We start from the raw sequence: 27,412 nt of genomic DNA on the forward strand, positions 1-27,412 counted from the left end.
TTTCACTCAGCAAAATGTCCTCCAGATTCATCCGTGTTGTAAGATGTTTTATGACCTCCACATTATTCTTTATAGCTGCATGATATTCCATTGTGTATATACCACGATTTATTTATCCATTCATCTGTTGATGGGCACTTTAGGTTGTTTCCATCTTTTCGCTATTGCGAATAATGCTACAATGAACATAGGTTTGCGTATGTTTGTTCGTGTCACTGCTGTTATATCTCCAGGATATATACTTAGGAGTGGGATTGCTGGATCGTAAGGTATTTCTATTTCTAGCTGTTTGAGGAAACACCATACTGTTTCCCATAGTGGTTGTACCGTTTTACAATTCCACCATCAATGCATAAGAGTTTCAGTTCCCCCACAACCTCACCAGCTTTTGATGTTTCCTGTTTTTTTGATCATTGCCATTTTTGCAGGGGTGAGATGGCATTTCATTGTAGTTTTGATTTGCATTTCTAATGGCTAGTGATTGTGAGCATCTTTTCATTTATTTGTTGGCTGCCTTAATGTCCTCTCTGGTGAAGTGTGTTCATTTCCTTTGCCCATTTTTTGATTGGATTGTTTGTTTTTTTGTTGCTGAGTTGTTGAACTTTTCTATATATCTTAGAGATTAGACCTTTATGAGATATGTCATTGCAAAAGATTTTTTCCTAGTCTGTAGGCTCTCTTTTTATTCTCTTCTTAAAGTCATTTGATGATCGTAAGTATTTAATTTTTAGGAGGCCTTAGTTATCTACTGTATCTTCTGTTGTTTGTGCATTTTTTTGCTGTGTTTGATAGACTATTTATGCTGAAAATTAGGTCACCTAGTTTTGACCGTATTTTATCTTCCAGGAACTTTATCATTTTAGCTTTAACATTTAGGTCTTTCATCCATTCTGAGTTAGTTTTTGTGCATGGTGTTACGTATAGACCCTGATTCATTTTTTTTTTGCCTGTGGATATCCAATTTTATGAGCAGCATTTGTTAAAGAGATTGTTCCATCTCCATTGAATGGACTTTGACCCTTTGTTGAAGATCAGCTGCCACCATTTTACATTTTAAGAAGCTTTGCTGTGAATGAGAGAGATGGCATTGTGGTTAAGGGCTGCTAACCAGAAGGCCGGCAGTTCAATTCTACCAGGTGCTCCTTGGAAACCCTATGGGACAGTTCTGCTGTCTCTGTGAGTTGGAATTGACTCAGCAGCAATGGGTTTTGGGTTTTTTTGTTGTTGTTATTAGAGAGAGGGAAAAAAAGGTACTGGAAATAGACAATTGATAAAGAAAAAGACCAGGGAGGGAGGAGTGGAATTTGTAGCTCAGAAGTGTGACCAGTATTAGAAAGGAAGAGAGACAACTCAGTGGCTAAAGGTTATAAATGAAAAGAAGTCTCTTTTTCCTTTTTTTCTTCCGTTCAATCTTGGAGTCTCTTGAGACCATTTTCTCTTTTCATTTCATGTTCTTTCCTTCATCTACCCATATGACTTCAGTTATCACTTATACACCAATGGCTAACATATTTACAGTTTAAATCACTTTTCTGAGCTCTAGGATCATAAATCTAGATATTTTATCTGTCTCTTGGATGTCTTAGTGGGACCTCAAACTCGTAATAAAAAAAAGCCTCTGGTGTTTCATATGTCAGTAAATTATAGGAATTAGTTGTCTTGCTATACTAAGATTGTCTAGAATCTTTTTCCCAGTACCTTTTTTCTTAGTACCTTTTTTTCATATATCAGTAAATTACAGAAATTAGTTGCTCTTGCTGTACTCAATCATTTATGTTTCAGTGTACCCTATCCAGTTCATCACCAAGACCTATAGATTTTACTTTTTAATAGCTCTGTAATTCATTCTAGGGGTTCTGACACTCTTCTTCTGGTTCTCCTGCAGTCCAATCTCCATTCAAGTGCCAACCTGATCTTTTCAAAATAGAAGTCTCATCATATAATATAAAAGTGAAACTTATTAACAAGGACCTTAATGTCGTTCTAATTACCTCTTCAGCCACATCATTGTCTATAAATCCCTTTATTCTCTGCATTCTAGTATTCATTCAATCTCCTGTACTCACCCTGCTCCCTTTCTCCAAAAGCCCACTAGTTAATTTCTACTTATGCTTCAAATCTGACTTCAACCATCATGTCCTTAGGAAAGCCATTTCACCTTGCTTTCAAATGAAATCAGCTATTAGAAGATCTTACACTGAGACTCCATAAGCAACATGTATATCACCCTTGTAGTTACGTTGTGGGACCCTTTCCCCAAGAATTCCAACAAGTTGATATTCTGAAAAGTGTTCAGGTACAATTGAAAGCCCCCAGGGACCAATTCATGGTACACTACAAAACATATAATGGGCATGGTAAGCAACTAGAACCCGTTATCACAGATGGGCACCCCTTTGGCTGGGTGGTCCCTCAGGGTTTTTCTGAGCCCTAGAGTTTATATTGTTGTGTCTATGTAGGTAAAGCATGTAGCTAAAGTATAACAAAGACTGTGAACGATTACTACCAAGCCTGTCTGTTTTCTGGGAACATGACTAAGGGAATAAATGCCAAGGTCATGCCTGTCCAGAGGAAGTTCCAATACCCTGAATAATACCGTTTTGCCTCCTTCCTCTCACTGTGGGCACAGAAGTAAACCACAGTCCTCACTTTTAGCATCACAGATTTGTTTTATCTGTTTTTGTACTTTACATAAATGAAGCAATACAGTGTGTACTTTTATGTGTGACTCCATTTGCTCAGTGTATGGTTGTGAGATGATCGTTACTAATGTGTGTAGGAGATGATTTATTCTTATCGCTGTATAGTAACATTGTGTGAATGTATCACAGTTCATTCTCCATTCTGCCAATGAAAGGAGTTTGGCTAGTTTCCCATGTGGGGCCAAACATTTTTCTAAAGTGGTTGTACCAGTTTACACTGTTATCAGGAGTGTGTGAATTCCAATTATTTTTGATCTTTATCCACACATTTTCTCTTTTTAAATTTAGCCGTTCTGAGAGGGTTGTGGTATAGAGCATAGTCATTTTGCCTTTGGACTGATGCAGTTGAGCACTTGTTTATATGTTTTTTGGTCATTTGGATAAACCTTTTTTTGAAGGGTGTGTTCATGTCTTTTGCCCATTTGAAAAAAAATAGAATTGTCCGTCTTTTCCTCGTGGAATTGTACAAATATGTATATGAGTTCATTTTCAAATAAGTACATTTCAAATATCTTCTAGTCTGTGATTTGCCTTTTAATTTTCTTAATTGTCTTCTGATTTTAGTAAAAATATATTCTGAGTCATCAGTTTTTCTATTTATGACTAGTTTTTTATGGCTAGGTTTGCCCACTTTAAGATTCTGAGGAGGATCTCTGTGTTTTCTAATTAAAGTCATGTTATTTACTTTTAAACACTATGTCTTCAACCTGTTGGAAGTGATTTTTTGTTTTTGGTGTGAGGTAGTGGTAAAGGTGTATTTTTTCCCCTATATGAATATTTACTGAGAACGTAATTCTTTCCCTGCTGTATTGATCTTTTTAGTAAGTAAAGCCTTTACATGAATTAGTTGGGTTTCTTTTTGAACTCTGTTCTGTTCCATTGGTCAGTTTGTGGTTCTTCGGAAAGATGAATGGAGTGTGTTTGGAAATAGGTGCTTTCTTTTTTTATGTTAATGAGGTCATATGGTGTAGGGTAGGTCCCAAACCTGATCATAAGAGAAATTAGAAAATACGTAGAGTCAAATAAAAATAAAAGCATAACATACCAAAACTTATGGGATACAACAAAGAGAGTACTTAGAGAGAAATTAATATCTATAAATTCCTTCAATTAAAAAAAAACTTAACCTACCCTTGTACCTTAAGGAAGGAGCCTAGTGGCACAGTGGTTAAAGTGCTCTGATGCTAACCAAAAGGTCAGTGGTTCAAACTCACTAGCCACTCTATGGGAGAAAGATGTAGCAGTCTACTTCTGTAAAGATTTATAGCCTTAGAAACCCTACGGGACAGGTCTGTTCTGTCCTACAGAGTTGCTATGAGTTGAAATCGATGCAATGGCAGTGGGCTTGGTTTTTTTTTGTTGTTGTTGTTTCATACCATGAGGTACTAGAAACAGAAGAGCAAATGAAACCCAAAGCTACCTGAAGGAAGGAAATAATAAAAATTAGAGCAGCAATAAGTGAAATAAAGTATATAAAAACAATAGAGGGAATCAGCAAAACCAAAAGTTGCTTCTTTGAAAAGATCAATAAAGTTGACAAACCTTTAGACTGACAAGGAATAAAAGAGAAGACGCAAATAACTAAAGTCAGAAATGAAAGTGGAAACATTACTACGAACACATATAAAAGTGATTATATGTGAGATTACCATGAACAGTTTAATGCCAACAAACTAGATAATCTAAATGAAATGGAAGAATTCCTGTAAACATACAAACTACCTATTGGCTCAAGAAGAAATAGAAAATCTCAACAGACCTGTAACAAGTAAAGAGATTGAATTAGTAATCAAAAACTTTCCAACAAATAAAAGCCCAGGATCAGATGGCTTCACTGGAGAATTCTACAAATTGTTTAAAGAAAAATGAACACCAGTCTTTTCAAATTCTCCTAACATATAAAAGAGGGCACACTTCCTAACTCCTTCTCTAAGGCCAGCATTAACCTGTTACTAAAGCCAGATTAAAGGTATCACAAGGAAGGAAAAGTACAGATCAATAACTTCCATGAATATGGATGCAAAAATCTTCAACAAAGTACTAGTAAACTGAATCCAACAGCATAGTAAAAGGATTATACCGTGGCTAAGTGGGATTTATCCCAGGAACACAAGTGTGGTTCCACATAAGAAAATCAATCAGTGTAATATACCACATCAATAGAATGAAGGTAAAGAACCACTTAGTATCTCAGTTGATGCAGAAAAGGCACTTGACAAAATAAAAAACCCTTTCATGAAAAAAGTACTCAGCAAACTAGGAGTAGAAGGGAAATTCCTCATCATGATAGAGGGCATCTATAAAAAACCCACAACAACATCATACTCAGTTGTGAAACACTGAAGGCTTTCCCCCTAAGATCAAGAACAAGTCAAGGATACACGATTTGATTACTGCTAATCAGCATTGTAATGGAAGTTCTATCCAAAGCAATTAGTCCAGAAAAAGAAACAAAAGGCATCCAAATAGAAAAGGAAGAAGTAAAAGTATCTCTTACTTACAGGTGGTATGATCTGACTGAGGCTTTGAACTGGTTCAAAACGGCTCAGTCATGGCTCACAAAAATAAGAGCAGCGTATGCGTTTCATAGCAACCACGCCTCTTGGTCATCAGATTTCATCCTGAGTAGGAAACAGTGCTGCCCCACTCAAAGATGGTGGCCTACAGCACCACTTTGAGTCTTCGTCATTCCACACATTCCTGCCAATAATACAATAAGAGTAAAACTGCCCTTCAAAGGGTTTTCAGTGGCTAATTTTTTGGAAGTAGTATACCAGACCTTTCTTCTGAGGCACCTATGGGTGGACTTGAATCCACAACATTTTTGTTAGTAGCTGAATGCATTAACTAACTGTTTGTACCACCCAGGGACTCCCATTACTCACTAGGGAAATGCAAATCAGAACCACAAGGATGCAAATCAAAGCTTCACATTCACTAGGATGGTTATTATCAGATAAAGGGAAAGTAACAAGTGTTGGTGAGGTTGTGGAAAAGTTGGAACCCTTGTGCACTGCTGGTGGGAATGAAAATGGTGTACCATTTTGGAAAACTGGCTGTTCCTAAAATGTTAAATATAGAATTATTATGTGACCTAGCACTTCTACTTCCAGAAATACATCCCAAAGAGTTGAAAACAAGGACTCAGGTACTTGCACAACATAGTGAATGTAATTAATGTCACTGAATTGTACACTTAAAAGTGTTTAAAATGGAAAATTTATTACGTGTATTTTACCACAACAAAATTTTTTAAAACCTTTTTATTCTTAACTCTTGTTTTATATAATTGTTTTACCTGTTTTTGAATTGTGTTTTCAAAGGAAAAACTTTTAAAATTATTTTTGAATTTAATAGCCTTACTTTCATTCTGTACATTGAATTCTTTTATAATCTCTTCCATATTTATAGTAGTTTCTCGTTTATAATGATGTGCCTTTTGAATTTTCTCTCAATTTTTTTCACTCTGATTAACTTTGAAGAATTAAAAAAAAACTTAGTGGTATTTTCATATAATGAGGTCTTAGGTGTATTATGGCGCATCGTTGGCATAGTGGTTAAGCATTCGGCTGCTAACCGAAAGGTCGGCACTTTGAACTCACCAGTTGCTTTGAGGGAGAAAGATGTGTTAATCTGCTTCTGTAAAGATTTACAGCCTTGGAAACCCTGTGGGGGAAGTTCTTCTCTGTCTTATAGTATCTCTTTGAGTTGAACAAAATAGACTCAAGGGTAGGGGGTGTGGTTCTTGTGTTTGGGTAGGTTTATTTATTATTTCCTTTCTGATGTCACTAATTTTTGTCTTTTTTGGAATGTGTGACTTTCCTGCTTCTCTTCAAAATGTTTGTCTTTGTGCTAGCATTTTTTAAAATACTACTTTATATGAAAACCCAGTAATCTGTTATGGTAATTCTCAGATGAGCACTGTTTAGTAGAACTTCCTGCATTGATGGAAATGTTCTGTCTACAGTGTCCAGTGTAATAGCCACTAACCACTTATGGCTATTGAACGCCTGAAATATGGCTGATATAACTGAGGAGTTGAATTTTTAAATTTTATTTAGTTTTAATGAGTTAAAATTAAACAGTTACATGTGCTAGTTATTACCATAATGGACCCGTGGTAGCACAGTGGTTAAGAGCTACAGCCGCCAACCAAAAGGTCAGCAGTTTGAATCTACCAGCTGCTCCTTGGAAACCCTATGGAGCAGCTCTACTCTGTCTTATAGGGTTGCTATGAGTCGGAATAGACTTGTCAGCAATGGGTTTGGTTTGATTTAGTTGTTACCACATTGGACAGCACAGCTCTAGGTCAACTGTTAGTAAACTTTTTCTATTAAAGGCCAAATAGTGAATATTTTACATTTTTATGTTTGCTATAAATATTTTTCCCTGACGTGTCTGTCAGTTTGTTGTACTGTGGGGGCTTGCACGTTACTGTGATGCGGGAAGCTACGCCATCAGTATTCAAATACCAGCAGGGTCACCCATGGCACAGGTTTCAGCTGAGCTTCCAGACTAAGACAGATTAGGAAGAAGGATCTGGTGGTCTACTTCTGAAAAGAATTAGCCAGTGAAAATCTTATGAATAGCAGTGGCACGTGGCCTGATATAGGGATGGAAGATGAACCTCTCAGGTTGGAAGGCACTCAAAAGATGACTGGGAAAGAGCTGCCTCCTCAAAGTAGAGTCGATCTTAGGGGCATGGATGGAGTCAAGCTTTTGGGACCTTCATTTGCTGATGTGACACAACTCAAAATGAGAAGAAATGGCTGCAGACATCCATTAATAATCAGAATGTGGAATGTATGAAACATGAATCTAGGAAAAATGAAAATCGTCAGAAATGAAATGGAACACATAAACATCAACGTCGTAGGTATTAGTGAGCTGAAGTGGACTGGTATTGGCCATTTTGAATCGGAGAATCATATGGCCTACTATGTTGGTAATGATAACTTGAAGAGAAATGGTGTTGTGTTCATCGTCAAAAAGAATGTTTCAAGATCTATCCTGAAATACAACGCTGTCAGGGATAGGACACTATCCATATGCCTACAAGGAAGACCAGTTAATGTGGACATTATTCAAATTTATGCACTAACCACTGCCAAAGATGAAGAAATTGAAGATTTTTACCAACTTCTGCAGTCTGAAATTGATCGACCATGCAATTAGGATGCATTTATAATTAGTGGTGATTGGAATGTGGAAATTGGAAACGAAGAAGGATCAGTAGTTGGTAACTTGGCCTTGGTGATAGAAACAATGCTAGAGATTACATGATAGAATTTTGCAACATCAACGACTTCTTCATTGCAGGTACGTTTTTCAACAACATAAATGGGAACTATACACGTGGTCTTTGCCAGATGGAATATACAGGAATCAAATTGATTGCTTCTGCGGAAAGAGATGATGTAAAAGCGCGATATCATCAGTCAGAAAAAGGCCAGGGGCTGACTGTGGAACAGACCAGTAATTGCTCATATACAAGTTCAAGTTGAAATCTGAGAAATTAGAGTCATTCCATGAGAGCCAAAGTAAGACCTCAAATATATCCCACCTTAATTTAGTGACTGTCTCAAGAATAGATTTGATGCATTGAACACTAATGACCGCAGACCAGACAAGTTGTGGAATAACATCAAGGCCAGCACAGATGAAGAAAGGAAAAGGTCATTAAAAAGGCAAGAAAGAAAGAAAAGACCAAAATGGATGTCAGAAGAGACTCTGAAAGTTGCTAAAGCGAAAGGAAGAAATGATGAAGTGAAAGAGCTGAACAGAAGATTTTAAAGGCTGGCTCAAGAAGGCAAAGTAAAGTATAATAATGATATGCGCAAGACGTGGAGTTGGAAAACCAAAAGGGAAGAACACACTTTGCATTTCTCAAGCTGAAAGAAATGAAAAAAAAAAAATCCAAACCTCGAGTTGCAATATTGAAGGATTCTGTGGGGGAAAGTATTAAACAATGCCGGAATCATCAAAAGAAGATGGAAGGAATACACAGAGTCACTGTATCAAAAAGGATTGGTTGACATTCCAACATTTCAGGAGGTAGCATATGATCAGGAACCAATGGTACTGAAGGAAGAGGTCCAAGCTGCACAGAAGGCACTGGCCAAAAAACAAGGCTGCAGGAATTGACGGAATACCAGTTGAGACATTTAAACAAATGGATGCAGCACTGGAAGCGCTCACTCATCTATGCCCAGAAATTTAGAAGACAGCTACCTGACCAATATGAAGAGATTCATATTTATGCTTATTTCAAAGGGAAGTGACCCAACAAAATGCAGAAATTATTGAACAACATCATTAATATCACACGCAAGTAAAATTTTGCTGAAAATTGTTCAAAAGCAGCTACAAAGTACATTGACAGGAAACTGCCAGAAATTCAAGCCGGATTCAGAAGAGGGTGTGGAATGAGGGATATCATTGCTGATGTCAGATGGATCCTGACTGGAAGCAGGGAATACCAGAAAGATGTTTACCTGTGTTTTATTCACTATGCAAAGGCATTCAACTGTGTGGATGATAACAAATTACGGATAACATTGCAAAGAATGGGAATACCAGAACACTTAATTGTGCTTGTGAGGAACGCGTACATAAATCAAGAAGCAGTCATGTGAACAGAACAAGGGGATATTGTATGATTTAAAGTCAGGAAAGGTGAGCGTCAGGGTTGTATCCTTTCACCATACTTAGTCAGTCTGTATGCTGAGCACGTAATCAGAGAAGTTAACTATATGAAGGAGAATGGGGCATCAGGATTGGAGGAAGACTCATTAACAACCTCCATTATGCAGATGACACAACCTTGCTCGCTGAAAGTGAAGAAGATTGGCTGTAGATTGTGGATCCAAGTAAAATGAAATCGGTGACAACTTCAGCCTTTTCTCCGTTAATCATGATGTTGCTCATTGGTCGAGTTGTGAGGATTTTTGTTTTCTTTATGTTGAGGTGCAATCGTACTGAAGGCTGTGGTCTTCGATCTGCATTAGTAAGTGCTTCAAGTCCTTTCACTTTCAGCAAGCAAGCCTGTGTCATCTGCATAATGGAGGTTGTTAATGAGTCTTCTTCTAATCGTGATGCCCCGTTCTTCATATAGTCCAGCTTCTCGTATTATTTGCTCAGCATACAGATTGAATAGGTATTGTGAAAGAATACAAGCCTGATGCACACCTTTCCTGACTTTAAACCAATCAGTATCTCCTTGTTCTGTCCGAACAACTGCCTATTGATCTATGTAAAGGTTCCTCATGAGCACAATTTAGTGTTCTGGAATTCCCATTCTTCGCAGTGTTATCCATAGTTTGTTATGATCCACACAGTCGAATGCCTTTGCATAGTCAATAAAACACAGGTAAACATCCTTCTGGTATTCCCTGCTTTCAGTAAGGATCCATCTGACATCAGCAATGATATCCCTGGCTCCACACCCTCTTCTGAAACTGGCCTGAATTTCTGGCAGTTCCATCTCGATATACTGCTGCAGTCATTTTTGAATGATCTTCAGCAAAATTTTGCTTACTTGTGATATTAATGATATTGTCATATAATTCCCACATTTAGTTGGATCACCTTTCTTGGGAATAGGCATAAATATGGATCTCTTCCAGTCAGTTAGCCAGGAAGCTGTCTTCCATATTTCTTGGCATAGACGAGTGAGCGCCTCCAGCGCTGCATCTGTTTGTTGAAATATCTCAGTTGACATTCCATCAATTCCTGGAGCCTTGTTTTTCGCCAATGCCTTCAGAGCAGCTTGGACTTTTTCCTTCAGTACCATTGGTTCCTGATCATATACTGCCTATTGAAATAGTTGAATATCAACTAATTCTTTTTGGTATAATGACTCTGTGTATTCCTTCCATCTTCTTTTGATGCTGCCTGCATTGTTTAATATTTTCCCCATAGAACCCTTCACTATTGCAACTTGAAGCTTGAATTTTTTTCTTCAATTCTTTCAGCTTGATAAATGCCGAGCCTGTTCTTCCCTTTTGGTTTTCCAACTCCAGCTGTTTGCACATGTCATTATAATACTTTACTTTGTCTTCTCGAGCTGCCCTTTGAATCTTCTGTTCAGTTCTTTTACTTCATCAATTCTTCCTTTTGCTCGATGTCTGAGAGCAAGTTTCAGAGTCTCCTCTGACATCCATCTTGGTCTTTTCTTTCTTTCCTGTCTTTTTAATAACCTCTTGCTTTGTTCATGTGTGATGTCCTTCCACAACTCTTCTGGTCTGTGGTCACTAGTGTTCAATTCTTCAAATCTGTTCTTCCGATGGTCTTTAAATTCAGGTGGAATATACTCAAGGTCATATTTTGGCTCTTGTGGACTTACTCTGATTTTCTTCAGTTTCAGCTTGAACTTGCATATGAGCAGTTGATGCTCTGTTCCACAGTTGGCCCTTGGCTTTGTCCTAACTGATGATACTGAGCTTTTCCATCATCTCTTTCCACAGATGTAGTCAATTTGATTTCTGTGTGTTGCATCTGGCGAGGTCCATGTGTATAGTCGCTGTTTATGTTGGTGAAAGAAGGTATTTGCAATGAAGTCATTAGTCTTGCAAAATTCTATCATTTGATCTCCAGCATTGTTTCTATCACCAAGGCCATATTTTCCAACTACTGATCCTTCTTTGTTTCTAACTTTTGCATTCCAGTCACTGGTAATTATCAGTGCATCTTGATGGCACGTTCAGTCAATTTCAGACTGCAACAGCTGATAAAAATCTTTTATTTCGTCATCTTTGACCTTAGTGATTGGTGTGTACATTTGAGTAATAGTCGTATTAACTGGTCTTCCTTGTAGGCATATGGATTTTATCCTATCACTGACAGCGTTGTACTTCAGGACAGATCTTGAAATGTTCTTTTTGACAATGAATGTAACACCATTCCTCTTGAAGTTGTCATTCCCAGCATAGTAGACTATATGATTGTCTGACTCAAAATGGCCGATACCAGTCCATTTCAGCTCATTGATGCCTAGGATATTGACGTTTATGTGTTCCATTTCATTTTTGACAATTTCCAATTTTCTTAGATTCGTACTTTGTACATTCCATGTTCCGATTATTAATGGATGTTTGCAGCTGTTTCTTCTCATTTTGAGTCGTGCCACATCAACAAATGAAGGTCCCAAAAGCTTTACTCTGGCCACATCATTAAGGTCGACTCTACTTTGAGGAGGCAGCTCTTCCCCAGTCATCTTTTGAGTGCCTTCCAACCTGGGGAGCTCATCTTCCAGCACTATATCGGACACTGTTACGCTGCTATTCATAAGGTTTTCACTGGCTAATGGTTTTCAGAAGTAGACTGCTGGGTCCTTCTTCCCAGTCTGTCTTAGTCTAGAAGCTCACCTGAAGCATGTCCTCCATGGGTGACCCTGCTGATATCTGAATACCGGTGGCATAGCTTCCAGCATCACAGCAACATGCAGGTCCCCATGGTACTACAAACTGACAGACACGTGGGGAACAACATCATGTACGTTCATCATTTTAACTAAATAGCTGACTAATCAGTCTTACTGGCATTATAAATTACTTCTCTGCTGCCTTTTTAACCTCATAATTAACCTCAGAAACTCATTCTAACCTGTAGAAGTGAATTAAGTTGTATCTTCAATATTGCCTACAAATTGTGTACAAGATTTTGATGTATTTGAAATGTATGTGATTGGCTTATCAACTACTTCTTTAACTCATTGACCACATTTCTGTCTAGGTTGATGGGTGTCTTATAATCTACGAACTCTCCCAATTAATTTTCTCCTGTACTTAAATTCCCTGGTGGATAAAGGTCTTTAATATTCTGAGTTTTAAAAAAATCATTTTACCCAAAGTGTCATCCAATATCTGAATTTGAAATTCCATTTACTCACTAAGAGGAAGGTGTATCTTAGCAACTAAGAGGCATTTAATCATTTTGTGTACTAATTCAGCTCTGCATGAGTGAGAGAAGACTTCATGTAATACAACTTTGATTTCCTGCTTTAGGAATCCTGAGACCATGGATCTCCCACATACACTTTGAGACATGCTTTAGATGTTTTTTCTGGAGGTCTTGCAACTACCTTAGAAATTGAAAGTATTGTAGAACAAACCTATGGTAAGTGGGATTTTTTTCCTTTTTCTTCTTGTTGGTTTGAGGTTCAAGTCAAGTGTTATGAATGTTGTAATACTGCTCCCTGCTGGACACAGTGTAATTTTCTAAAGTTAGCACTTAATAGATGGGCAAAGAGTAGACTCACTAAGGAGGGGTATCCTCAGCTCCATTTGTAATGGTAACACTATACAACAAAAGCAACTCTGTTTACATCATGGTGGCCATACCATCGCCATCACATTGGTACCGGGAGTGTGGTGAAAGTGCTAATTTAGAAAGTGCTTCTAAATTTCATACACTGCCTCCTGTTTAGTGACACCTAAAGGTTATAACAAACATACAGTGAGGATGGTTTTAGGATTTCCTAAATTGTGTGTGCATGTGTTTTTTTAATTAAGTCAGTTTTTATTATCTCTTTCGTAATACTTTCAGCTCCTTATAGTTTTTCTTTTCAAATGAATTCTTCTAAAAAGCTCTAATATAATTTAAATTAGATATTGTGGTATCTATTTTGAATGAGTCACCCTGTTACGTGGGCTTTAAATGGATTTTGTTTTGTATATTCTGTAATTCAACTATCATATTCTGTAGTACACACAGTGATCCACACTTTCACAGAGTGACATTGGGTTAGAACTCAACTGTGGTATCTGTGACAGACTTATCACAGACCCTCACATTGTATGCATGCACAAGCCAACCATAAAACCTAGCCCCATGGCCATTGAGTCGATTCCAACTCATAGTGACCCTGTGGGACAGAGTACAACTGCCGCGTAGGGTTTCCAAGGAATGGCTGGTGGATTTGAACCTATGACCTTTTGGTTAGCGGCCGTAGCCCTTAACCACTGTGCCACCAGGGCTCCGTGCATACACAGGTGCCCCCCAAATTGTTTCAACATGTGTGAATGTTGAAAGTATATTTCTTCCTCTTTTGAGTAAAAATATTACACTTTTTTTTTTTTTCTTAAGCACAGGCTGCATAACATTATTACCTGGATGTAATTTGGAATTTTATCTAAAAGTATACATTTTCTTGAAAAGAAGGAAAAGTTACACAAATAACATTGAGCAACTAAGCATAAGATCTAGCAGGATAACGGATCTTACAGTCTTTAAGATCCACTACTATTTTTATAGCCATTGGGAATGCCTGTGAAGTCTACTCTTACTTAGGATTGTGGAGAATTGAGCATAGTAATTTATTTATTATTAAAATATTATTATAAAAATTAGAAATATAGGCCAAGAAAATAAAATCATTGTTAGCAAAAAAGAGGAATTCTCTCTTCCTTCTCTATAAGGATATATTATATTGTTTTAGAAAATATAATTTTAAATGTTTCTTTTGTAAAATGTAACATGATATAGACATATAAATGTATAGTATGATAAATAGTTATGAAGCAAACAACCATGTAACCATAGTTCACTGCTGGTAGCCCATAAACCCAACGATGTAATCTTCTTTTTCTTTAGAGGTAACTAGTATTCTGAATTTTATGGTAATTATTCACATAACTTTATCACATGTATATGTATTCGCAAGCAATATGTTTACTTTTTGCCTGATTTTAAACTTTATGGAATCCTATTGTGTATATTCTTTCTTCCATTACTCAACATTATGTTTAAGATTCATGCATCAAATTGCATGCAGTTTTATTTCATTTATTTTCGTTATTATATAATATTTTTGCAAATGAATATTCCAGAATTTTTTTATCCATTCTACTGTTAGTGGACATTTGGGTTGTCTCTGCTGTCTGGCTATTTTAAACAACATTGCTATGGACATTTTCCTTTATAGATGCCCTGATTAAGATACTGTGTTTTTTATATATCAGATGACAGTGGTTTATTTTCTGGTTCAGATTGTCTAATTTAATGTCTCAAGATAATGGATTACACTGGTATTTTAAGTGCTGTATGACTACATGGGGAATTTGTTATATTCTTTCAGTAGCAATTATTAAATAATGGACAAGAGTCTAAAGTGACTATAATTTCTTTTGCTGTAAGTCTTAAAAAATGTAGTAAATTGTCAGTTATTATTATAGTCTAGGTATATCTAACTTTAGCCATTAGTTCAGAAAATGTGTAACATATTACCCCCAACTTAATAGAATGTTTTGAGTATTCTTTCAACTTAATTTTTAATAAGGACCTGATGTAGTAGCTATGTTTCATTTTGTTAGCAAACTCATTCTGTTCACTAATATGTCATGTTTTCTATAACCCTCTCACTTTACTGATAAAGAATCTGAGAAGAGGGTAGTAAGATGGTGCCACTTGAACAAGGCATTTAGTGAGTTGAAGCTAGAAACCTAACCAAGGTGTCCACTTGGCTAAACCAAAAAAACCAACCCGCTGCTGTCCAGTAGATTCTGAGTCACAGCAACCCTATAGGGCAGAGTAACACTGCGCATAGGGTTTCTAAGGAGCGTCTAGTAGATTTGAACTGCCAACTCTTTGGTTAGCAGCCGTAGCTCTTAACCACTGCGCCATCAGGCCTCCTGTCTACTTGGTAGTCACAACTTAAAAGAAAACAAAAGTGAAATCAGGACATTTCTAAAGTATGTCCAATCATTTAAGTGGAAATTTGCCTAAATAACTTTCAGAAATTACCAGATATTCTTTTGGCTACTAACCAAGAACTGGCTTAGTGTAGGGAGTTGGCTAAAATATTTATTGTTGTTGTTGTTAGTTGCCTTCAAGTCAACTGCAGAGTAGAACTGCTCCATAGAGGTTTCAAGGCTGTGATCTTTCAGAAGCACATCGCCAAGCTTGTCTTCTGAGGGCCTCTGTGTGGGTTCAAACCACCAACCTTTTGGCTAGTAGTCGAGTGCTTAACCATTTGTACAACCCAGGAATGCCCCTGATATGTTTAAAGCCCCTTATCACAAAAAAGGCAGCCATAGTATATTCCAATTTCGAGTGAGAAATTTTACTTTGAATAATTTCTCATTCATTGGAGTATTGTTGACAAATGGCATATTTTCATGTTAATTTTCTTGATAATTGAATCTTATCCTTTTATGTGCCAAAATTTATTTTACAAAGCTCGCCTACCTGTTTTCTTAAACAGAATAAACAGTGTAAATTAACAGTTTTTTGATGGCTCAGGGTTCTTACTGTGAACATCAATCACTTGACAGAATTAAAGTGATTTCTTCAGGCACAATTATGCTGTGTAGAACTGTTTTCTCCTTAATTGTCATAGACTGATAAGCTTTTAGGCCATGGGTGTTATTTGTAAAGTGTATTTTTGTTTGTTTTGTTTTCCCTTTCTTAGCTAATTCTTGTCTTTTGCTGTAGGTGTATCCTATTTACTCTAATACTAAAATTAAAGCATTTGTCTTACATTATACATTGCATGGGTGAGAGATTAAGTATGGTTCTGCCCCATTTACTGACTAAGGGCATAGAATGTGAGGTAGCTTTTTAAAAATTATTTCAGGGTCAGCAACTAGGCTAGCTACTGTGTTTTTCCAGGTATTGAGATTATTTTACAACCGATTTTTGAATAACTGGAATGCAACGTAGATTGTATCCTTACATAGATGTATCCTTATTTGAAGAATAAAAATTATCATTTTATATGTTACCATACAAAACAGGTATAGTCATATTGAAATTGGATATATTTGAAGATTCCTTCAAATAGGAAGTCTAAGAGGCTTAAGGAGTTGCATTCTAGTTATTAAACATTTGATAGAATAGAATTGGGCATTGAAATTAAAATAATGTATAATATAGTAGACACTGCCTGTTGAAAACGGCAGTCATAAAGATTAGATCATCTTTGAAATTATAGCTTATTAAATGAAGATATTAAAGAGCTAACACATTTCATTTCAAGAAAACATTTAAATATTTAACGAAAACATTCATTTAAAAGTGAAATGCCTTTGACTGCTTACCCAACTATAAAATATTGAACGTGAATTAAAAAAAAAAAAACAGGTGCAAAGAGTACTTTTGTTTTTAGATCACAGGGGATATTGGGAAGAAAAAAAGGCGATTGTTATTCAAGCAGTCTAGGCATCAATATGATGATTTCCTCTGTCAGTTTTTTTTTAATTTGAAAATTCATCTGCTTTTAAGCTTGATAAGTCAATAAATTTTACATATACATTTCAGGGAAAATAAAGAGCTCTGTGTAGTTTATTACAGTGGGAACATCTTTGAGAATTACCTTATGATGAAAATGTTTTAGAGTCCCAAAGAAAGGAATGGCTTTTTTCAGAAGGATACATCTGAGATAGTCTTGTGGTGAAAGTACAAAATGACACAACACCCATGGAAGATAAGTTGGCAATTTCTAGGAAAAAGACCAGTGCATTTACTTTTTGTTTTAGTACTAATTCTGGGAAATTATTACATCTGCATTTATGCCCTTGTGGTGCAGTGGTTAAGAGTTTGGCTGCTAACCAAAAGGTTGGCAGTTTGAACTCACCAGCTACTCCTTGGAAACCCTTTGGGGCAGTTCTACTCTGTCCTATACGGTCACTAGGAGTCGGAATCGACTAGATGGCTATTACTTTGGGTTTTTTTTTTTTTTTTCTTTCTTTTTTGGTATACTTATGCACTCAAAAAATACCATATGTACAAGAGTTTTCGTAGATATTAATTGTAACAGTAAGATTGGAAACACTGCTAATGTCTATCAGTAGGGTGCTGGTTAAATGAACTATAGCATGTCTATGTACATTACGGTAATCTATAGCTGTAGAACGGATTAATCTGGTGGCGTAGGGGTTAAGTGCTACAGCTGGTAACCAAGGGGTTGGCAGTTCAAATCCCCCAGGCACTCCTTGGAAACTGTATGGGGCAGTTCCGCTCTGTCCTATAGGGTCGCTATGAGTCGGAATCGACTCAACAGCACTGGGTTTGATTTTGGGTTTATAGCTGTAGAAAAGAATGAGAATGTTCTCCATGTGCAGATTTGGAAGTTTTCCAAAACACATTGTTATTTGAAAAATAAATTTAAAACAGAATGTATAATTAACTACTTTTTGTATAAAAGAGAGAGGGGGATGAAAATATATATTCATATTTCATTGTATTTGTATAAAGAAAATCTAGTAGAGTACACAAAAAAGTAAGAAAAGTAATTTCCTGTGTAGGAGCAGGAGGAAGATGGGGTGGATGAGAAAGGCCTTTTACTGTACACCTTTTTGATTATTTTTAAGTTTGAATCTGTGGATGTGTTTTACTAGTTAAAAATTATCTTATTTGTAAATCTGATGAGAAAGAAAGGGTTGAGCCTCCTATAAAAAAAAAAAATTTTTTTTTTTTTTTTTATATTTACTATAAATTTAGCCAGTTTTGCTCCTTTATCCCCAAAGCCTAACAGATGGTAAGCACTTAATAAATATTTGTTGAATGAATGAATATATGAATTCTGTAGTCTTGAGATGATCTTTTTTAGCCAGATTTTTAAAGCGCCTTTTAAATATGCAAAAAAGGTGTTATAAATTATGTGCTGATTCCAGGATAGAAATAAGGGAAGATATTTAAGTGGTAGATAATGTGAAATGAATATACCCACTCCTCACTTACCGACATGGTTAGGTTCCAAAGACCAGGTAGTTATGCAAAAATTGGCTTTATGCAAAAATAAAGGATGACCATATCAGGTCACAAAATGGAGAATGATAACATCATTACACAACTATCAAATTATATCATTACGTTCCTAAACCACCAGGAATCAAGGCCCAGCCAAGTTGACACATAATCATAAACATCATAGTGTTACTCTCATCTCACACATCAGCATTTGTTACTGCCAGATATACATCATTGTCTTAGTTATTTGGTTCTGCTATGGCAGAAATACCACAAGTGAATGCCTTTAACAAAGATTTTATTCTCTCACAGTCTAGGAGGCTAGAAGTCCAAATTCAGGGTGCCAACTTTAGGGGAAGGCTTTCTCTCTCTGTCGGTTCTGGGACAGAGGTCCCTTTCATTAATCTTCCGCTGGTCTGGTTGCTTTTCAGCACGCCCTGCTCCTGGTGCTACTTTCTTTGTGGTATGAGGTCCCCCATGTCTCTTGGCTTGCTTCTCTCTTTTTTATCTCAAAAGAGATTGACTCAAAACGTGACCTAATCTTGTAGATTGAGTCCTGCCACATTAACATAATTGCTGCTAATCCCACCTTATTAACATCATACAGTTAAGATTTACAACATATAGGAAAATCACATCAGATGACAAAATGGTGGATAATCACACAATACTGGAAATCATGGATTAGCCAAGCTGACATACATTTTTAGGGGACACAATTCAATCCATAGCATTCCACCCTTTGGTCCCCAAAAATTTATGTCCTTGCCACATGTAAAACATATTCACCCCGTCATATCATAGCAAAAGTCTTATATCAACTCCAAGTCCAAAATCCAAAAATTCCTCTTCATCTTTGAAATCTAGAATACAAGTTAATCTGCTTCCAAAATACAGTGATAGAATAGGCACAAGCTAGACATTTCCATTACAAATGGGAGAAAATGGAGGGAAAGAAGGGATACCAGGCACCAAGCAAGTAAAACAGAACACATTACATAAACCCTTAAGTCTTGAAAATAATCGTGTGTTCTTTTGAGACCACTTACACAATGGCCCTGCCCTTCCTCCTCTGAGTGTTAGCCAAACTTTCCAAATTGTAGTGGGGGCCCCTCAGCTCTAGGCTTCAGCTCCACCTTTCAGGCACACTGGAAAGGCAGCTTTGCCCCTTTGGCCTCATTCTCCTAGTCTGTCTGAGTGTATACTCTACCCTTTGAGACCCCAGAGGCCATGGCTCTACCCTATGAGACTGAGGAATCTCTGTTTCCTGTGTTCCTTGTCTCTTCAGCTTCTGCTTCTTGGTTCCTTGGCCTCTCTACCCCTCGGGCTTCGCTGCCCTGCTGGGACAAGTGTTCCAAAGCTCTGTAGCTCCACCAATAAGTGACATTCCACCAGTAAACTTCAGCTAGAAGGCACTCAGCTCTCTTGCTCTGTGGGTCGACAAGGCTAGCTCTACCGATAAATGTCCAGAGGCACCCCACTCCACCAAGAAGCTTCCTGTGCAAAGGCACTCAGCTCTCTAGCTCCATGGGTCGGCTCCAGTGCCATCTTGTGCTGGTCTTCTGGCTCTTCTGCTTCTCACCATCTGTGCCATCACCAGTGTAACAGCTCTTTGAATTTCCTTCTGAGTAAAAGAGAAATTTTTTTTTTTTTTTACTGAATGCTCACCAGAATTGTCTGATGTCCATAATTACACCAGCAGTCTCTTCAAGGCAATGTACTTTTACTTTTAGGCACTTTGAAACTCATCGAGCCTCTACCCATTCATAGTTTCAAAACTATATCCACATTTTAGGTGAACAGCGCCTACTCTCTTGGTACCCAGTTTTGTCTTAGATATCTAGTGCTGCTGTAACAGAAATACCACAAGTCAATGGCTTTAACAAAGGGAAATTTACTCTCTCGCAGTCTAGGAGGCTAGAAGTCCAAATTCAAGGTGACAGCTCTGGGGGAAGGCTTTCTTTCTCTGTTGGTTCTGGGGGAAGATCTCTGTCATTAATCTTCCCCCTGGCCTGGGTGTTTCTCAGTGCAGGAAGCCTGGATCCAAAAGACGCACTCTGCTTCTGTCGCTGGCTTCTTAATGGTATGTGGTCCTCCGTCCTCTGTGTCTCTCTGCTCTCTTTTATATCTCAAAAGAGACTGACTTAAGACACAACCTAATCTGTAGATTGAGTCCTGCCTCATTAACGTAACTGCTGATAATCCCACCTTATTAACATCATAGAGTTAGGATTTACAGCACATAGGAAAATTACATCAGATGACAAAATGGTGGATAATCACACAATACTGGGAATCATGGCCTAGCCAAGTTGACACACATTTTTAGGGGACACAATTCAGTCTATAACAGTCATTAATATACAAAATTAGTCATAAATGTGAAATGTCAGATAATGAGATAGTTGGTAAGGAATAGGTGTAGTTTAGCTTATTAACAGATTGTCATGAAGTTTTATTTAATATGCATGATAATTGATAAAAACCCATTGCCGTCGAGTCAATACTGACTTATAGCGACCCTATGAGTAGGCAGAGTAGAACTGCACCATAGGGTTTCCAGGGAGTGCCTGGTGGATTCGAACTGCCGACCTCTTGGTTAGCAGCCATAGCTCTTAACCACTACCCCACCAGGGTTTCCTGATAATTGATATTAAGTAATAAATTACACAAATACACAGAATTGCAAAGGTGATCAAAATTGTTGTTATAAGAAATATGTGTGTATATATACACATATAAAAAACAAACCAAAAAACCCAGTGCTGTCGAGTCGATTCCGACTCATAGCAACCCTATAGTACAATATAGATATATGTATATATATGCTGAGGGCTTTTAGAATACCTGTTGAATAATCAAATTTTCAATTCCATAGCTGAGGTAAGTTTCTGAACTCTTATACGGAGGAGCATAAGCCATTGAGCCTATTATCACCTTTCCCACAATCTATTGTGCCATATTTTCAGAGATAGTTGGTCTTGTTGTCAAGAGTAACTATTGCTGCTATGAAAACAGAACTTCTAGCAGTCTTAGGATTGAAAATTTACCCTTGTTTAGGAAACTAAGTAGCACACGAGACAGTATAAGGTACTGTCATGTACCCCCTTGCCTTCAAATTTCAGAAGCCTTCATTTGTCAATCGTGAACGCTGTTATTACCTAATTTAATAACTATTCCTTGAAAACTTTCATTTTAAGTTTTCAATAAAGTTAAAGAAAATTTAATTTACTACTTAGTATCAATGTCATGGATATGAGCAATTGATGATCTATTCCACACTTGGCTCCTGGTCTTGTTTTGAGTGAAGATATTGGGCTTTTCCATTTGACGAGGCCCATGTGTATAGTCACCATTTATTTTTTGGAAAAAAGATATTTGAGATGAATATGCTGTTGGCCTTGCAAAATTGTGTCATGCGATCTCTGGCTTTATTTCTTCTTTGTTTCCAACTTCCACGTTCTAATCACCAGTAATTATCAATGCATCTTGAGTGTATGTTTGATCAACTTCAGACTAAAGATTTTGGTAAAAATCTTCGATTTCTTCATCTTTGGCTTAGTAGGTGAATAAATTTTAGTAATAAACATATTAACTGCTCTTTCTTTTTGTCATGTGGCTATTTTCCTATCTCTTGCAGCATTGTACTTCAGGATAGATCTTGAAATGCTCTTTTTTGTGATGAATGCAATGCCATTCCTCTTCAATTTGTCATTCTTGCCATAGTACACCATATGATTTTCTGAATCAAAATGTCTAATACCGGTCCATTTCTGCCAACTAATACCTAAGACATTGATGTTTATACATTCCATTTCACTTTTGATGATTTCCAATATTCCTAGAATCATACTCATACATTCCACACTCCTATTATTAATGGATGTTTGCAGCTGTTTCTTCTTGTTTGAGTCATGCCATATCAGCAAATGAAGGTCCCGAAAGCTTGACTCCAACCATATCATTAAGGTTGACTCTACTGTGAGGAGGCAGCTCTTCTTCACTTGTCTTTTGAGTGCCTTCCAACCTGAGGGGCTCATCTTCTGGCATTGTATCAGACAGTGTTCCATTGCTATTCATAAAGTTTTCACCTGCCAATTTTTTTTAGAAGTAGATTGCCAGGTCCTTCTTCCTAGACTGTCTTAGTCTGGAAGCTCAGCTGAAACCTGTCCACCAAGGGTGACCCTGCTGGTATTAAAAACCAGTGGCAAAGCTTCCGGTATCAGAGCAAGCCACTATAGTATGACAAACTGGCAGATATGTATGTGTATGTCTTTATATATATGTATTTATATATACATATACACACACACATATGTATATATAGTTATGTATATTTATGTATCTATAGCAAATATTTTCCTTTTATTCCCTCCCTCATCCCATCACTTATGAAATATAAGATGTAAACGGGGCTAGTACATTTTTAGTTGTTCATACGTTAGTTATATGTTAGGTACAAGTATGACTTCATACTTGTCTTTATTTAGAGATTATTTGTGGTTTAAGGAGGTGTGTACAGGTGCCAAGGGTTGGACTGTGATAGTTAACATATGTGTCAACTTGGTTAGGCCATGATTCTCATTATTATGTAATTATCCTCCATTTGTCATATGATGTAATCACCTCCATGATATGATCTTATGTGATCAGCCATTCAGTTGTAAGGGAAGTTTTCCTGGCAGTGTGACCAGTATCCAGTATGTATATGGACATTTGGGCAAAGCTCCTTTGTTTGCTCTGGATCCTTTTTCTGGCCCATCATCATCTGACCTCTGGTTCTCGAGACTTGAGCTAGCAGCTTGTCGTCTGACTTGCTGACGTTGGGATTTACTAGCTCCACAGCCCTGTGAGCTAGCAGCCTGTCACCTGACTTACAGACTTTGAGGTTCACCAGCTCTGCAGCCCTGTAAGCCAGCAGCCTGTCATCTGATCTACTGACTTTGGGATTCACCGGCTTTCTCAGCCCTGTGAGTCTGAAAAAGCACTAGTGGACCAAAACTGCCACAGCTTCCACCAGACTTAATCCAGAACAACTGTGTGTGCCTGGCTACCACCACCTACTGCTCTGACAGAGATCACAACAGAGAGTCCAGGACACAGCAGAAGAAAAATGTAGTACAAACACACGCACACACCAAAAAAAAAAAACAAAGCAAAAACCCAGACTTACTGGTCTGACAGAGACTGGAGAAACCCTGAGAGTGTGGCCCCCAGACACCCTTATAACTTAGTACTGAAGTCACTCCTGATGTTTACCCTTCTGACAAAGATTAGAGGGGTCTACAAAAAAAAAAAAAAAACAGTAACTCCCATAGCTCAACCCTGTATATGAGACTGAATGGGCACACCAGCCCAAAAGCAAAGATGAGAAGCAGAAAAGGACAGGAAAACTGGACGAATGGAAATGGGGAACTCAAGGTCGAGAAGGGGAGAGTGTTGGCACATTGTGGGGTTGACAGCCAATGTCACAAAACAATTTGTGTATTGTTTAATGAGAATCTAATTTGCTCTGTAAACTTTCACATAAAGCACAATTTAAAAATAAAAAAAAGAAGAAAGTATAAGGTCATTAAAAAGATAGAAAACAAAAGACAAAAATGGATGTTAGAAGAGACTCTGAAATTTCCTCCTGAGTGTAGAGTAGCTAAAGCAAATGGAAGATATCAGGTAAAAGAGCTGAAGAGATGATTTTAAAGGGTAGCTTGAGAAGAAGTAAAGTATTATCGTGAAATGTGAAAAGACCTGAAGTTAGAAAACCAAAAGGGAAAAACATGCTTGGAATTTCTCAAGCTGAGAGAACTGAAGAAAAAATTCAAGCCTCCTGTTGCAGTGTTGAAAGACTCTATGGACAAAATATTGAGCGATGCAAGAAGCATCAAAAGAAGATGGAAGGAATACACGTAGTCACTGTACAAAAAGAATTGGTTGATGTTCATCCATTCTTGGAAGTATCATATAAAGAAAATAGAAATCCTTACAGCTGGACAGTTAAGTAACCTCATGATAAATGGAGAAAATGTTGAAGTTTGTCAAGTGTTCATTTTCTTATAGATTCACAATTAATGCCCATAAAAGCAGCTGTCAAGAAATCAAACAATGTATCGCATCAGGCAAATCTGCTGCAGAAGACCTCTTTAAAGTGTTGAAAAGCAAAAATGTCATTTTCAGGACTAAGGTGCGCCTGACAGAAGCCATGGTATTTTCAGTTGCCTCATATGCATGGGAAAACCAGACAATGAATATAGAAGACCAAATAAGAATTGATGCCTTTGAATTATGGTGTTGGCAAAGAATATTGAATATACTATGGACTGCCAGAAGAACAAACAAAATCTGTCTTGAAAGAAGGATAGCCAGAATGCTCCTTAGAAGCAACGGTGGGGAGACTTTGTCTCACATGCTTTGGACATGTTATCACCAGGGAACAGCCTGGACATCATGCTTGGTAAGGTAGAGGGTCAGCGAAAGAGAGGAAGACCCTTGATGAGCTGGGTTGACACAGTGGCTGCAACAATGGGCTCAGACATTCCAGTGATTGTGAGGATGGCGCAGGACTGGGCAGTGTTTTTGTTCTATTGTACAGAGGGTTGTTGTAAGTTGCAAGTGACTTGATGGCACCTAACAGCAGCCTATGATCAAGATCCGATGGTACTGAAGGAAGAAGTCCAAGCTTCACTGAAGGCATTGGTGAAATCCAAGGCTCCAGGAATTGAGGGAATACCAATTGAGATGTTCCAACACACAGATGCAATGCTGGAATCTCTCAGTCGTCTATGCCAAGAAATTTGGAAGACAGCTACCTGACCAACTGGAAGAGATCCGTATTTGTGCCCATTCCAAAGAAAGGTGATCCAACAGAGCTCAGGAAGTATCGAACAATATCATTAATAACACGTGCAAATAAAATTTTACTATAAACCAAAAACCAAGCCCAGTGCCGTCAACTCGATTCCAATTCATAGCGACCCTATAGGACAGAGTGGAACTGCCCCATAGAGTTTCCAAGGAGCGCCTGGCAGATTAGAACTGCCAACCCTTTGGTTAGCAACCATAGCACTTAACCACTACACCACCAGGGTTTCCAAATTTTGCTATAGATAAGTCAAAAAACCAGTTGCAGCAGTACTTTGACAGGGAACTAAGTGCAAGAGGATTGTGGAATGAGGAATATCACTGCTGGTATCAGATGGATCTTGGCTGAAAACAGAGAATACTGGAACAATGTTTACTGGTGTTTTATTGACTTAGCAAAGGCATTCCACTATATGGATTATGACAAATTACAGATAACATTGTGAAGAGTGAGAATTCCATATCACTTAATTGTGCTCCTGGGAAACCTGTACACAGGCCAAGAGGCAGTCTTTTGTACAGAACAAGGGTGTACTGAGTGGTTTAAAATCAAATGGTGTGCATCAGAGTTGTATCCTTTCAGCATACTTATTCAGTTTGTATGATGAGCAAATAATCCGAGACGCTGTAGGATACAAAGAATGTGGCATCAGGATTGGAGGAAGATTCATTAACAACCTGTGTATGTAGATAACACAACCATGCTTGCTGAAAGAGAAGAAGACTTGAAGCACTTATTGATGTAAATCAAAGACTACAGCATTCAGTATGGATTACACCTCAACATAAAGGAAAAAAAAAACCTTTACAACTGGATCAAAAGGCAATATCATGATGAATGGAGAAAATAGTGAAGTTGCCAAGAATTTCATTTACTTGGATCCACAATCAATGCCTGTGGAAGAAGCAGTCAAGAAATTAAATGGCATATTGCATCGGGCGAATCTGCTGCAAAAGACCTCTTTAAAGTATTAAAAAGCATAGATTTCACTGTGAGGACTAAGGTGCACCTGACCCAAAGCCATGGTATTTTCAGTCGTCTCATATGCATGTGACAGCTGGACAATGAATAAGGAACACTAAAGAAGAATTGATGCCTTTGAATTATTGTGTTGGCAAAGAATATTGAATATACCATGGACTGCTGGAAGAATGAACAAATCTGTCTTGGAAGAAGTATAGCCAGAATGCTCTCTCTACGCGAGGATGGGGAGACTTTGTCTCATATACTTTGGACATGTTATCAGGAGGGACCAGTCCCTGGAGAAGGACATCATCCTTGGTAGAGTGTTAGCAAATAAGAGGAAGACCCTCAATGAGTTGGATTGACATAGTGGCTGCAGAGCGGGCTCAATTACAGCAATGGTTGCGAAGATGAAACAGGACTGGGTGGTGTGCTGTTGTACTTGGGGTTGCTGTGAGTTGGAACTGACTACATGGAGCCCAACAACATTCTTATGGATAGTCTCTTTTGTGAAGTGCCTTTCTCCTTGTTTTGCACATATATGTCTTGTTCTTATTCATTGGTAGGAATTTTTTATGTATTTATAGTACGAGTCCTTTTTTGTTTTTGCTGTGTACCGTCGAGTTGATTCCTACCTGTGGTGACTATAGGACAGACTGGAACTGCCCTATAGGTTTTCCTAGGCTGAAATCTTTTCAGGAGCAGGTCGCTGAGTCTTTTCTCCCACAGATCCCTGTGGTTGGTTGAACCGCTGAGCATTGGGTTGGCAGCCAAGTCCTTACCTATTTTGTCCCTAGGGCTGCTTTTGTTGTATTTAGGTATTGCAAATATTTCTCCCTTGTTGTCTTTTTACTCTTTTAATCCTGCTTTTGATGAACAGAATTTTGTGATTTTGAAATAGACTAATTCCTCATTTATGCTTTGTTCTTTTCGTCTTGTTTAAGAAATGTTTGCATGCTCCAAGGATGAAAGTGTTCTGTTTTTGTCTAAAGGTGTTAGTGTTTTAACTTTCCATCTGCAGTCTTAGACTGTCTATTCATGTTGGGCAATTTAGTTATGATTTTTGAACTCAAGAGTCTATCTCTGGAGGTAGAGAAAAAGGAAGTGGATTTAGGTTAATGACCGTAATTATGCACTTTATACAAATACCCTCTTTAAGAAAACTATGTTTATCCATGTTTACCTTTCCTGTAACCTTATATGT

General features: G+C 37.6%; 1 protein-coding gene across 10 annotated transcripts in view; it reads left to right on the plus strand.

The window, feature by feature from the left end:
- Positions 1–27,412, plus strand: part of IMMP1L (inner mitochondrial membrane peptidase subunit 1) — a 96,536-nt gene that overhangs the window by 7,476 nt on the left and 61,648 nt on the right. For 9 of the 10 annotated variants that reach the window (XM_064288335.1, XM_064288333.1, XM_064288332.1 and 6 more), the window contains one exon: positions 12,707–12,818. The exons of the other annotated variant lie outside the window; for it this stretch is intronic. The gene's annotated coding sequence lies outside the window, so the exon portion shown is untranslated. The remainder of the gene's footprint in view (positions 1–12,706; positions 12,819–27,412) is intronic. 10 annotated transcript variants of the gene reach the window in all.

The sequence above is a fragment of the Loxodonta africana genome, chromosome 7 (genome assembly GCF_030014295.1).
Source record: "Loxodonta africana isolate mLoxAfr1 chromosome 7, mLoxAfr1.hap2, whole genome shotgun sequence".
In the NCBI taxonomy this organism is placed as follows: domain Eukaryota; kingdom Metazoa; phylum Chordata; class Mammalia; order Proboscidea; family Elephantidae; genus Loxodonta; species Loxodonta africana.